Here is a 12,989-nt window from a genome sequence, read left to right on the forward strand (position 1 = left end):
CATAGGGCTTTCAGGCCTCTCTAAGCGGTTTACAGAGAGTCAGCATATTGCCCCCAACAATCTGGGTCCTCATTTTACCCACCTCGGAAGGATGGAAGGCTGAGTCAACCCTGAGCCGGTGAGATTTGAACCGCTGACCTGCTGATCTAGCAGTAGCCTGCAGTGCTGCATTTAACCACTGCGCCACCTTGGCTCAGTGGCAATAAAAACACGGAGTAGCGTTCCAGGAGGGGAAAAACTCCCAATCAATGGTTGGTCTCACTTACTGTTGATGGTTCCTTTCCGCTTCGTGAGAACCGACGGCTGTTCATAGGGTCAGCTAAAATCTGGTGGACCAGATCTTGAATTACATTTTCAAGCATCTTATTCCTTTCCCACGCTAGTTGGAGGTCCCAGGTCCCTCTCTGTATAGTATTCCACTATTTGGGGGAAAAGACAAAAAGAAAAAGAAAAACACCACAATATTAGACAAGATTCAACTATATCAGTGTTTCTCAACCTTGGCAACTTGAAGATGTTCCCTGGCAGGGGAATTCTGGGAGTTGAAGTCCGGACAGCTTCAAGTTGCCAAGGTTGAGAAACACTGAACTATATAGAGTGGGAAATGGGGTTTTAGACCAGAAAATGAAGCTACGGCTTAAAGAATAGACATTGTAAAAACTAAAATTATTCCTACAGTATTTTCTTTTTTTTTTTTTTTTAGTTTTTTGAAAGTTTTTTTATTAGGAATTATGTGGGTGAAATACAAAAAAAGAAATCCAGTATTTAACACTACATATAATTACGGTGGCAAGGATTGCCTTTGCCCAGAAATGGAAAAACAAATTAATCCCAAGTGAAGATGAAATAATAAGAAAGATTATGGACTGTGCCGAAATGGACAAACTAACTAAAGAAATCCAGGGAAAGGAAGAATCAGAATTCTACCAGATATTATTATTAATTATTATTTATTATTATTATTATTGTTGTTGTTGTTGTACAATTGTATCACAGCGGCCAGTTGTTTCGCCGGATTTGGCATTGGTTACTAGTCGGGCCCCACCCAAGGGCCTAGGACGTCGTAACGTATTTTCGTAATATGCGTGCAGATCCAAGCAGTGCGGCTTTTTGCATTTGACTGATGGTGATTTTGTCAATTTTTAACTGTTTTAAATGTAATTCCAGTGCTTTTGGAATAGCACCCAGTGTGCCAATTACCACTGGAATTACCACTGCTGGTTGGTGCCATAGTCGTTGAATTTCGATTTTTAAGTCCTGGTATCTTGCAATTTTTTCATGTTCCTTCTCGGCAACCCTGCTATCACCTGGTATTGCGATGTCTATGATTGTGACCTTGTTTTTCTCAACCAGTGTGATGTCTGGTGTATTATGCGCCAGTATTTTGTCGGTTTGTATACGGAAATCCCACAAGATCTTGACCATCTGATTTTCTGTGACTTTTTCAGGCTGATGTTCCCACCAGTTTGTTGCTGTTTTAATATTATAATTTTTGCACAAATTCCAATGGATCATTTGTGCTACTGAATTGTGCCGCAATTTTATTTGTTGTTGTTATTATTATTATTATTATTATTATTATTATTATTATTATTATTTAATGGATTTATAGGCCGCCCAATTCTGGAGGACTCCGGGCGGCTTACAGAATAAAAGAAAGTAATTAGTAAAAATACAAGAAAACAATTTAAAAAACATCCCAGATATGGGATCAATGGTATAGGTGGATGGAGGAAAGAAACAAAAATCAATGAAAGAATATAACAAAACTCAAAAAATAATAGTTATGAGTAAAATAAGAGGGTTAAGAATGGTGAAATCCAAATGAAATACAATAGAAGGGGAAGTAATACAAGGTGAGTGGTATCGATTGAGGATTGCTATTATATAAAACAGGAAGTTCCTGTTTGTACTGTATTGTATAAATGTGGTGTACGTCTAACTTTTGTCTGTGTGTATTTTACATGTTTGTCAATAAAAATCTTTATTTTAAAAAAAGAAAGTTTGTAGCTTCACTTTGCATTTTATTTTTATGTTTTGTTGCCACAAGGGCAAATGAGGAGAGAGAGAGAGCCTGAAGAGAGAAGAGTCTTCAGACACTGATTGGTAGGAATTATGTAATTATAAACATTTCTGCAGCTGGAATTGGCAGCAGCTGCCAGATGTTTGAGGAACTGCCTATTTCCCGAAGTTTCTGCCTGGCTGGTACATGCCAGCAGAATTGGCACATTCTGGGTCTCTTTGATTCAACCATGTCATTTATCAGGACCCAGGAAGTAAGCCTTCCCTGTTGTGGTGCCTGTGGAAATCACCCGGAAATCCATGTGCCCCTCCCTCCACCCTGCTGGCATTGGCATAAAGCCTTGAATACTTTTTTGTTGAGATCCAGTTCTTGGGAATCCTTTTTTTATTGTTTTCATCTCTATATGGTGACTGAATCTCATCTTGTTTTGAGTTGCATTGGATTACTTTTTGATAATATATTGTGAGCTGCCCTGAGTCAGTTGGAGACTAAATTGAATTAAATGAACACTATGAATGAAATCTTTATAAGAAAATGATGCTAGTTTTATGCAATAGCTGGATTGGCAAAAAACACCTGTTTTTATATTAGTTCTTTACTCTTAGAAGAACAAGGCCTCAAAGTATATGAATGATACCCAGTTACCTCCAGACTGGAATTTCAAAGATCAGAATTATATGTCATCTGCTAAAACATGAAAAGAACACTTGAAATTCTCCGTTAACTTGCATTTTTGTTAGAACTTCAGCAGCTACCATGTCATTATGCTAAACCATTGAAGGAAGAATTAACTGTTGATAGTTTGAACAAGGCAGAGGTCCATCTATCTATCTCCCTCCCTCCCTCTTTTTCCTCCCTCCCTCCCCTCTCTCTTTCTCCCTCTCTATCTCCCTCCCCTTCCCTCTCTCTTCTACTGCTGGGAAAAACAGGATGTGGCTTGAATTGTCTAGCAAAGGACAGAAGCAAGGACAAGTGATAAGGAAGCAGAATGAATTATATCAGCCTCTGGAACATTCAGCCTTTGAAAAACTTTCATTTTTTAGAACTCCCATGGATTGCAAGTTTGTTGCCTGATTCTGTGCATATAAAAAGAGTTTTCACCTTTTGTGGCATAGGTAGATCTGCTGCTTACTCCACCCTTCTGCCCTGATATTTGGTAAATATCTGATTCAAAAGATGGAATCCAGAGAACAATTCTTTCTCAATGCCATAATGTTTTTTATTTGTTTATTTATTAGATTGGTAACCCACTCTTCATTGAGGAAAGGGAGCCCAAGACAGTTCTCTGCCCTATTAGTTTCCCCCTGTAGGAAGTTATCACCTAGCCCTCTCTCAGAAAAATGAAATATCCTAGGAAATATTGAAAAGGCGGACTATTACTCTGGATGTGAGAAGAAAGAAACATGTTTTAAAAGACAGAATAGCTGCCTGTAGCTTCCTGACCACCCCCACTTTGTTATTGGGCCATTAAGAAGGCCAAGCTAGTCCACTTTACATAATAAAGACTTCTCCACTTCAGCTACAGGAAAGCATGATAATATTGGCCCCAACTGACTGCATGGCATCCGAGAACTCAACCAAACCTGGATTCAAAACGCAGCCTAGAGAGTAGCCCCTGCATGGCCCCATGGGAGTCTGACAACCAATGAGAATACAAGCTCAAGATCAAAGGCCAGAGAGGGTATAAAACCAGGGACTTTCAGCATCTCAGTCCTTCCTTCTCTTCTTCTCCACCAACATTGAAGCACGTGAGCCCCTTTTCTGTTCAGGGCTCAAGCCATGTGGCCCTGTCCACCATTAAAACCATCTTTCCAAGCAGCCTCCATGTCTCCAGTGTCTTTTTCCCCACTTGGAGCTGAACCCATAAGGGACATTTCTTTCATCACCCCAAAATACAATCATCATATGATATAGGTTGGCTAAGAGAGAATGACTGGCCTCAACTGTCCCATGAAGCTTCCAGAGTTGAAAGTGGACTAGAACTTGGTCTCCTTACTCTAGTTTGAACTTAATCCATGTTGTAAAACCTGAGCTGTTTTGTTTTTGCAGGCAACTACTGTCAAACAAACCATTGCACAGTATTTTGTCACCTAGACATACAAGTGTCTTTGTGCAATTCATGAAGCCAGTGTGATACACTCATTAACGTGAATCTGGGGAACTCCAGATTCAAGTCTACCTTCAGCCATGGAAGTTTCTTTGGCCCAGTCACTCTTTCAGCCCAACCTGTCTCAACCTGTCCTTTGTTATTGGAGCAGATGTGAGAAAGGAATGCCAAATGACCACCTTGAGTTCTCGAACAAAAAGTGGAGTCTTATCAACCATGATCTAGTCCCTTTTCATTCTTTGAGTTATAGCAATAGCAATAGCAGTTAGGCTTATATACCGCTTCCTAGGGCTTTCAGCCCTCTCTAAGCAGTTTACAGAGTCAGCATATCGCCCCCACAGTTTGGGTCCCCATTTTACCCACATCGGAAGGATGGAAGGCTGAGTCAACCTTGAGCCGGTGAGATTAGAACCGCTGAACTGCAGATAACAGTCAGCTGTATTGGCCTTCAGTACTGCTCCCTAACCACTGTGACACCTCGGCTCTTTTCTTATCTTAACTCATCAGCAAGGGGGGGAAGGAATTCTAGCAAGATGTCTAAATAGAACGTGAGCCAATTTTTATTTCTCTATTTCTCATGCTCTCTAATGCATATTTTATTAAATACCTTTTTTAAAAAAAAAAACTAATATAAAGTAAGAAAAAGAAATCAAAGAGAAAGCTAAAAGTACAAGAAAGGAAGAAGGAAGTTAAAAAATATATACAAAAGAAAGAAAAAAACGTACAAAGAAGTAGTTTCGGATCTTTACAGCACTTGTAAGTACAATTATAAATTTAAGTCTTACTATATTTTGTCTAATCAAAATCCTAAATCATAAGGTTTTTTTCCCTTCTATTTCACACCAAAATGTCTTCAGGTGACTCTTGTCAACAGTAAACATGGATATTGTCTTTTTTTTCTGATCAAGGAACTCGATTTAGCCATCAGCAATTTCTGTCATGTTTACCAATCATTCCCACATTTGTGCATACAAAAATCTCACTGCCGTTATCAAGTTTTTTAAAGTTATGAATTTTGGAGAAATTTTGGAGAAATTCAATTTAACTCAATTAACATAACTTCCTTCTTCTGTCAGACCTGCGCATTGAGCCCTATCAGGGGTGGGTTCCCACCAGTTCTAACCTCTTCTCTAGAAGAGGTTCCACAAATCTACAGTGCCATTTAGAACCGGTTCCCACTCCCTCCCCCCGCCTGTCCGCACATCATCAAGATGAAGAGCGAGAGGAGGAATTCTGGGAGCTGAAGTCCACAAGTCTTAAAGCTGTCAAGTTTGAACACCCCTGGGGGTTTTTTTCCTAAAGGATTAGGGGTGCGAGGGTCTTGTAACTTGACAGCTTTAAGACTTGCATGCTTCAAATGCCAGAGTTTCTGAGCCAACATTTTGGTTGCTAAGCAAGAGCGTTATTAAGTGAGTTTCACTTAATTTTACATTTTACAAGTTGGCCACTCCCACCCAGTTGCATGACTGCCAAACCACTCCCACCCAGTCACATAGCAATAGCAATAGCAGTTAGACTTATATACCGCTTCATAGGGCTTTCAGCCCTCTCTAAGCGGTTTACAGAGTCAGCATATTGCCCCCAACAACAATCCGGGTCCTCATTTTACCCACCTCGGAAGGATGGAAGGCTAAGTCAACCCTGAGCCGGTGAGATTTGAACAGCTGAACTGCAGAACTGCAGTCAGCTGAAGTAGCCCATTTAACCACTGCGCCACCTCAGCTGGAATGCTACTCCCAGGCAGTCACATGGCCGGCAAGCCACTCCCACAAAGCAGGCCACACCTACAGAAGAGGTTGACGGCTGAGTCAACCTTGAGCCGGTGAGATTTGAACAGCCGAACTGCAGAACTGCAGTCAGCTGAAGTAGCCTGCAGTGCTGCATTTAACCACTGCGCCACCTTGGCTGGAATGCTACTCCCACCCAGTCACATGGCTGGCAAGCCACTCCCACAAAGCAGGCCACACCTACAGAAGAGGTTCTAAAAAAAAAATTGAAACCCACCACTGGGCCCTATCCAACAAACTGCAGTGTTTCTCAGTGGTGAGAAAAATAAGATTTTACAAGGCAAGAAAAACCAAATCAGAGATACAAAATAGGTGATACCTAGTTTAATATTAGTACCTGTGAGAGGGATGTAGCTGCCCTAGTGGATCATCACTTAAGTATGCGTCAACAAAATGCTTCTGCCAAAAAACCAATGTAGTATTGGAATTCATTGAAAGGAGAGCATCAAGATCACGAGAAGCTATAATACTGCTTTGTACTGCACTAGTGAGGCCACATCTGGAATATGATGACTAATTCTGGTCATCATGATACTAAAAAAACCCCTAAAAAGTGCAGAGAAGAGCAGTGAAAATGCTAAAGGATTTAGAGTCAAAAAGATTTCTAAAGTTATGAATTTTGGAGAAATTTTGGAGAAATTCAATTTAACTTAATTAGGAGTTATGAGCACATATAATTGTGAATGTAGATCTAACCCAACTATGTAAAATACAAAAAGGAGTAAGAGAAGACTGCCCAACTTCTGCTTATTTTGGTTCTTGAATACCAAGTTTAGATATAAAAGAGGATGAGAGGATTGTACAAGTAAATATTTTTTAAGTGTGATAAGCGTTTTTGTGGATGACCTGATGTTAGTTTTGGAAGATCCTTTAAAACTCACAGGAAGTGAAAGAATAGATAAATTGAAAGAATTTGGTGCACTAGCAAGTTTTAAGGGTAAACAGAAGATGAGGCTGTTAGTAAAAATACAAAAATGCAAGCAGAAGAATTGGCAAGCAAAATACAGTTACTAAAAAGGTTTAAAGTAGATAAATTAATTTATGCTTTTAAACATGGCAAGGCTGGATTTGAAATGTGTAGAAAAGACGGACATACAGTTGCTAAAATTACACATTTTTATTGAAATATAAAAAAAGTGAAAGAACTTTTAATAAAACATGCTAAAAAATTTGGTTACTGTTCTGACTCCCCCTCGGGCCACACCAACACACACTCTGAGCCAAAGATACTTTACGGAATTTATTAACAGACAGACAGGTCCTTGGCAACAAAGCAGCACAGACAAGCGTTGGCAGCAATCCAGCCTGCCAAGCTAACACCACAATTCTCCAACATTAGTTGACTCCTGCAAAAGGGGCGTGTGCACAAGCATTCCTTTTATAGTCTGGAGAGGAGCCTAATTGCCACCAGCTGAGTGCAATTACCTCCTGTAACTGCGTAACTGTTCCTTACGCCTATTCGCTCTCCGGTGCCGGGCATCTAGGAACAACTCCCTTGGCTCCTCCCCAATGCTGACATCCAGATCACATGCCCTTGTCTCCTCCCCACTGCTCCAAGGCTCAGGCGCCACCTGGTAGCCAACCAGCCTCTCTGCGCCCTGCTCGGAGTCGGAACCCTGTCCAGGGTCCTCCACATCCTCCAGAGCCAACTCATAAGGCCCCTCGCTGTCGGAGTCTGGTGGCAGCTCCAACGGCTCCTGCTGGGCCTCAACAGGTTACCATATAGAAAGGCAATAATGGGAAATATATGGTGGGAAAGACTGAAATTTATGTCACAACTTTAAACAGAATAGTTTAATATAATAAGATAAATTGTACAGAATGTACAAAGCTACTTCCAGTTTACATTGGAACTGTAAACAATCTGAAGGAACTTTTTATTATGTTTGGTGGACACGTAAAAAAGCAGGACCTCGGTGTCCCCTCTTCTGTGGGAGCTGTAATGATTGCCGATTTGCTTCCAGGTGCAATGCAAGGTACTGATTGTCACCCTTAAAGCCCTTCATGTCTTGGGACCAGGTTATCTGAAGGATTGTCTCCTGCTGGTCGCATCCCCCCAATCCACTAGAGCGGGAAGGCAAGGGATATTTCAGTCCCGTCCCCTAAGGAGATATAGCAGTTAGACTTATATACCGCTTCATAGGGCTTTCAGCCCTCTCTAAGCAGTTTACAGAGTCAGCATATTGCCCCCAACAATCCGGGTCCTCATTTCACCCACCTTGCAAGGATGGAAGGCTGAGTCAACCTTGAGCCGGTGAGATTTGAACCGCTGAACTGCAGATATCAGTCAGCTGAAGTGGCCTGCAGTGCTGCACTCTAACCACTGCGCCACCTCGGCTCTTATTTGGCGGGACCCAAAAGAAGATCCTTCTCTGTAGTGGCTCTCTCTGGCCCCCACTGTGATACTCTTTCAGAAGGGCCCGTACAAGGGCCCCCACTGGGCCTGGACAACCCAGAGCAGGATGGAGCCCATTAAATGGCTTGAATGAATGTTTGTTGTCCCCAGGATGGGGAAGTGAGAGATTATCATTTTATTATTATTGTTATTGTTATTTCTTTTAGGTTGTGTTTTTATTTTCCTATAAGCCACCTTGAATCACAATGAGAGAGCATGCAGCAATATATTTTTCCCCAAAAATATTATTTTTTTAAAAAAAATCTATTTTTTTGCACTTTCTGATTCTTTCTTTATCCTTCTTTTTCATATCTTTTTACTTTGCATTAATTCTTGTTCATTTTCATGTGTTCCAAATTTTTAATAGAAAAAGTATATTGAAAAATTTAAATTAAAGCAAGCAAGAGGTGGATCAAGGGATCAGAAAAAAATGAATCATGAAAGCAAATAAACATTAATCAGCAAATCAGGAGGTTGAGAATCGCTTTCAAAGGAAATGTAAGACAGTCCTGCTTCCTGGGATAAGCCAGTTCATGAGAATATTTTTTATAACTTCCTGTAATAATAAATGGAATGATTGAAATGATTATGAAGAAATGAAAAGGGGACTTTCCTATGAAAATAATCAAAAAGAGAATATATTTATTGTCACACAGATGGAATGCTCTCAGCGTAGGACTAAAGTTATAAGCTTTTAAAAGGCAATTGCGGTAAATGGTTTCTTTAATATATTTTTCAGAGAAAAATATACGTATTATTTTTTTACATCTCAGATTGATTCAATCTCCTAACAACATCTAAAATATGCCACATGGTTGAATTTCAATAGGATAACTGAATGTTTTATATAAAGATGTAAACCTTTGATCAGTGGTGGGATTCAGCCAGTTCGCACCGAGCCAAGAGAACCGGTTGTTAACTTTCTAAGCAGTTCGGAGAACCGGTTGTTGGAAGAAATCTCCTTTTGTTTTTTTCCACTTTACAGGCCTAATCCTGTAAGGAAGGCAGGAAGGAAACATTCTGGTGTTGTTTCTAGCTTAATCTTTATTGCCCTGCTTACAGAAACTGCCTCTCCAGTTAACCCTTATTACCATTGTAACAACTAAGGCGAAGCGCCCATCGATCTGAGTGACGTTGAGTTGGCCACACCCACCCAGTCACAAGACCACCAAGCCACGCCTACCCAGCTGGTCATTAGGGCAGAGAACCGGTTGTTAAATTATTTGAATCCCACCACTGCCTTTGATACTCAGAGTACCAAAAAGAAAGAATTAAAACTTTCACTGCATGCTATAGGAATAGCCTTCTCTAGCACTCAAGCCCAGTAGGGATATATTGCCTTGTTCGTTTTATTGATTGTAGTTTTACTGGTCAATGACTGAAAAAAGTTTCTGTCAATACTCAGCGGGCTGGGCCCACTGCAGCCTTAAGCGACTTGATTTCTGTGCATAAACTGGCTTGAAATTAAGCTGAAAGTTTTTTTTAACTGTTTTTCAGCTTGGGCCACAAAAATGCCATGTATTCTGTCCAGATCAGGGGTGGATGCAACTGGCGGCCCGTGGGCTGGATGCATGATGTGCTGGCCACACCCACACCTGGTTTAGCAAAGGGGGAAACGGTCCCAATATATTATGTGACGCTGCCATGATGACATGAGTTTGCCACCCCTGGTCCAGACCATGCTTATAACTCTCATAATTATAGATTTCCAGCCTTTTTTAAACATTTTTATTTAGCCACATCTATGAGGTTTCTATTTTGGACAAACCCTCTTTGATTAAACTCCCCCTCTTACATGAAAGCTTCTTGCCTTGTGCATCCATTGATGAAGAGTACACACACCCATACAAATTCATGACACTATATATGGATTAGATGGACATGGATTAAAGAACAAACAAGGGTACTATCAAAAGAGTAAAAGAATTGAAATGAAAATTGGCTGGTCACATAGCAAGAAGAAGAGATGGCAGGTGGATCAAGGCAGTCATAGAATGGATCCCACTTGACAAAAAGGATCCACGAAAGAGATCTAAAACAAGATGGAGCGATGACAGCAAGTATTGTGGGCGGATTTGGCAAAAGAAAGCTGAAGACCAAATTGGTTGGAAATATGCAAAAGAGGCTTTTATCCTGCAGTGGATAGACATGGCTAAGATGTTGATGATGACAATGATGATGATACAGTGTGTATACACACAGGAAAAAACACATATGTATTACTATTATACAATTGTATCACAGTGGCCAGTTGTTTCGCCGGATTTGGCATTTGTTACTAGTCAGGCCCCACCCAGGGGCCTAGGACAATCGTAACGTATTTTCGCAATATGCGTGCAGATCCAAGCAGTGCGGCTTTTTGCATTTGACTGATGGTGATTTTGTCCATTTTTAACTGTTTTAAATGTAATTCCAGGGCTTTTGGAATAGCACCCAGTGTGCCAATTACCACTGGAATTACCACTGCTGGTTTGTGCCATAGTCATTGAGTTTTGATTTTTAAGTCCTGGTATTTTGCGATTTTTTCATGTTCCTTCTTGGCGACCCTGCTATCACCTGGTATTGCGATGTCTATGATTGCGACCTTATTTTTCTCAACCAGTGTGATGTCTGGTGTATTATGCGCCAGTATTTTGTCCGTTTGTATGCGAAAATCCCACAAGATCTTGACCATCTGATTTTCGGTGACTTTTTCAGGCTGATGTTCCCACCAGTTTGTTGCTGTTTTAATATTATAATTTTTGCACAAATTCCAATGGATCATTTGTGCTACTGAATTGTGCCGCAATTTATAATCAGTCTGCGTGATTTTTTTACAGCAGCTGAGTATGTGATCAACAGTTTCATCAGCTTCTTTGCAAAGTCTTCATTTGGCATCATCAGAGGATTTTTCGATTTTGGCCTTAATGGCATTTGTGCGGATAGCTTGTTCTTGCGCAGCCAGGATTAGTGACTCTGTTTCTTTCTTTAATGTACCTGTTGTTAACCATAACCAAGTTTGTTCACTGTCCACTTTATCTTTTATTTTTTCCAGAAATTGGCCATGCAGTGCTTTGTTCTGCCAACTCTCCATTCTTGATTTTATCACATCTTTTCTGTATTCTTGTTTCATCTGTTGGGCCTTCAGTAGATTTTTGTTCTTTACTTCGATTAATAGATGTTCTTGACTTTCTTTTAAATAATCAGCCAGTGCATGTTTTTCTTCTTCAACTGTTTGCTTCACTTGTAATAATCCTCTGCCACCTGATTTTTGGGGCAGGTACAGTCTATCAGTATCACCACGTGGATGTAAACTGTAGTGCATTGTCATTAGTTTCCTGGTTTTTCGGTCCAAAAGGTCCAAATCAGCTTGTGTCCAGTTAACTATACCAGCTGTGTATCTTATAACTGGTATTGCCCAGGTATTTATGGCCTTGATTGTATTTCCACCATTCAATTTAGATTTCAAAATTTTCCTAACTCTGTTGGTGTACTCTCGCCTGACAATAGTTTTTACTTCTCCATGCTTGATGTTATCCAACTGCAGAATGCCTAATGTTGTTGTTGTTGTTGTTGTTGTTGTTATTATTATTATTATTATTATTATTATTATTGGCCTGGAAGGGAAAACTGGTAGAATTCATTTCAGTTGGGGGCAGTGGAAGAGGAGGAATTACAATATCAATAGTTCTATCATTTTATTGTTTATCAGCAAAACTGTTCTACATTTCTTAACCAAAGAGTTCAGCCTTTCACCATTCCATTGGTGAACCTCTTTAAAAAAAGCCCAGCCTTTCGTTGGTCCATGGGTAAAGCTGTAAATCAAAAGTGGGGAAATAAGTTTCAACGGTCTAAAATGGAATGGCCACATAGGTCAGTGACCCAGAGGAGAAGGGGAGTTCCTGCTACCGGATACAAGAGCAACTGAAGCAGAAGCATTTGCCTACAAGAAAATAAGGCCCAGCATGCAAACCAGGTAATACAATACACGCCATCAGATCTCAAAACAAACAGCCCACACCCATCCCACTAAGGTTAATATGAAGAAAGGAAAGATAGCTGGAGATTGCGTTCACACTGAGACAACATAGTGTGTTCCTGGGCTTGAGACATAGTGGCAGGGCCGGATTTAGATGAAAAGAGGCCCTAGGCTATTCCGCTTATGAGGCCCTTTCACCTCCCATTTTTAAGTTTGTAAATTACATGAGAGACAATAAAATACATCATTGCTGTGATATATATCAATATCTATCAATATATATAGCTGGCCTCCCGACAGAGGTTGGCTCTGCACTGCGGCAAAGGCAGCGAGGCCAGCCACCTCCCCTGCTGCGCTCAGCTGCCCGGCTCGGCCCCCTCGCCCTCACCTGCCTGGCCGCTGGTGGGCTCCGTGTCGACGGGGCGGCTACTGGGAGCAGCCGCGCCTCTCGCCCGACCGTCGGTGTCGGGAATGGGGGTGGGCTCCCCAACTGCTGCGGTGCTGGAACGATCTTAACCAATACATTTTTATGTTTGTTTATTAGTCATATGCATAGAATTTCTCCTTATTTTCGGTTCAGTGTTTTAGTGTTCACTGTTTTTAGAATAGTGTAATTTTAATTTTGCTAACAATTTGAATGTAGGCCCCTCTTGATCTTGAGGCCCTAGGCTGAAGCCCAGTTAGCCTATAGGGAAATCCGGCCCTGCATAGTGGCCATC

Source organism: Thamnophis elegans, chromosome 11 (assembly GCF_009769535.1).
Source record: "Thamnophis elegans isolate rThaEle1 chromosome 11, rThaEle1.pri, whole genome shotgun sequence".
NCBI lineage: Eukaryota > Metazoa > Chordata > Lepidosauria > Squamata > Colubridae > Thamnophis > Thamnophis elegans.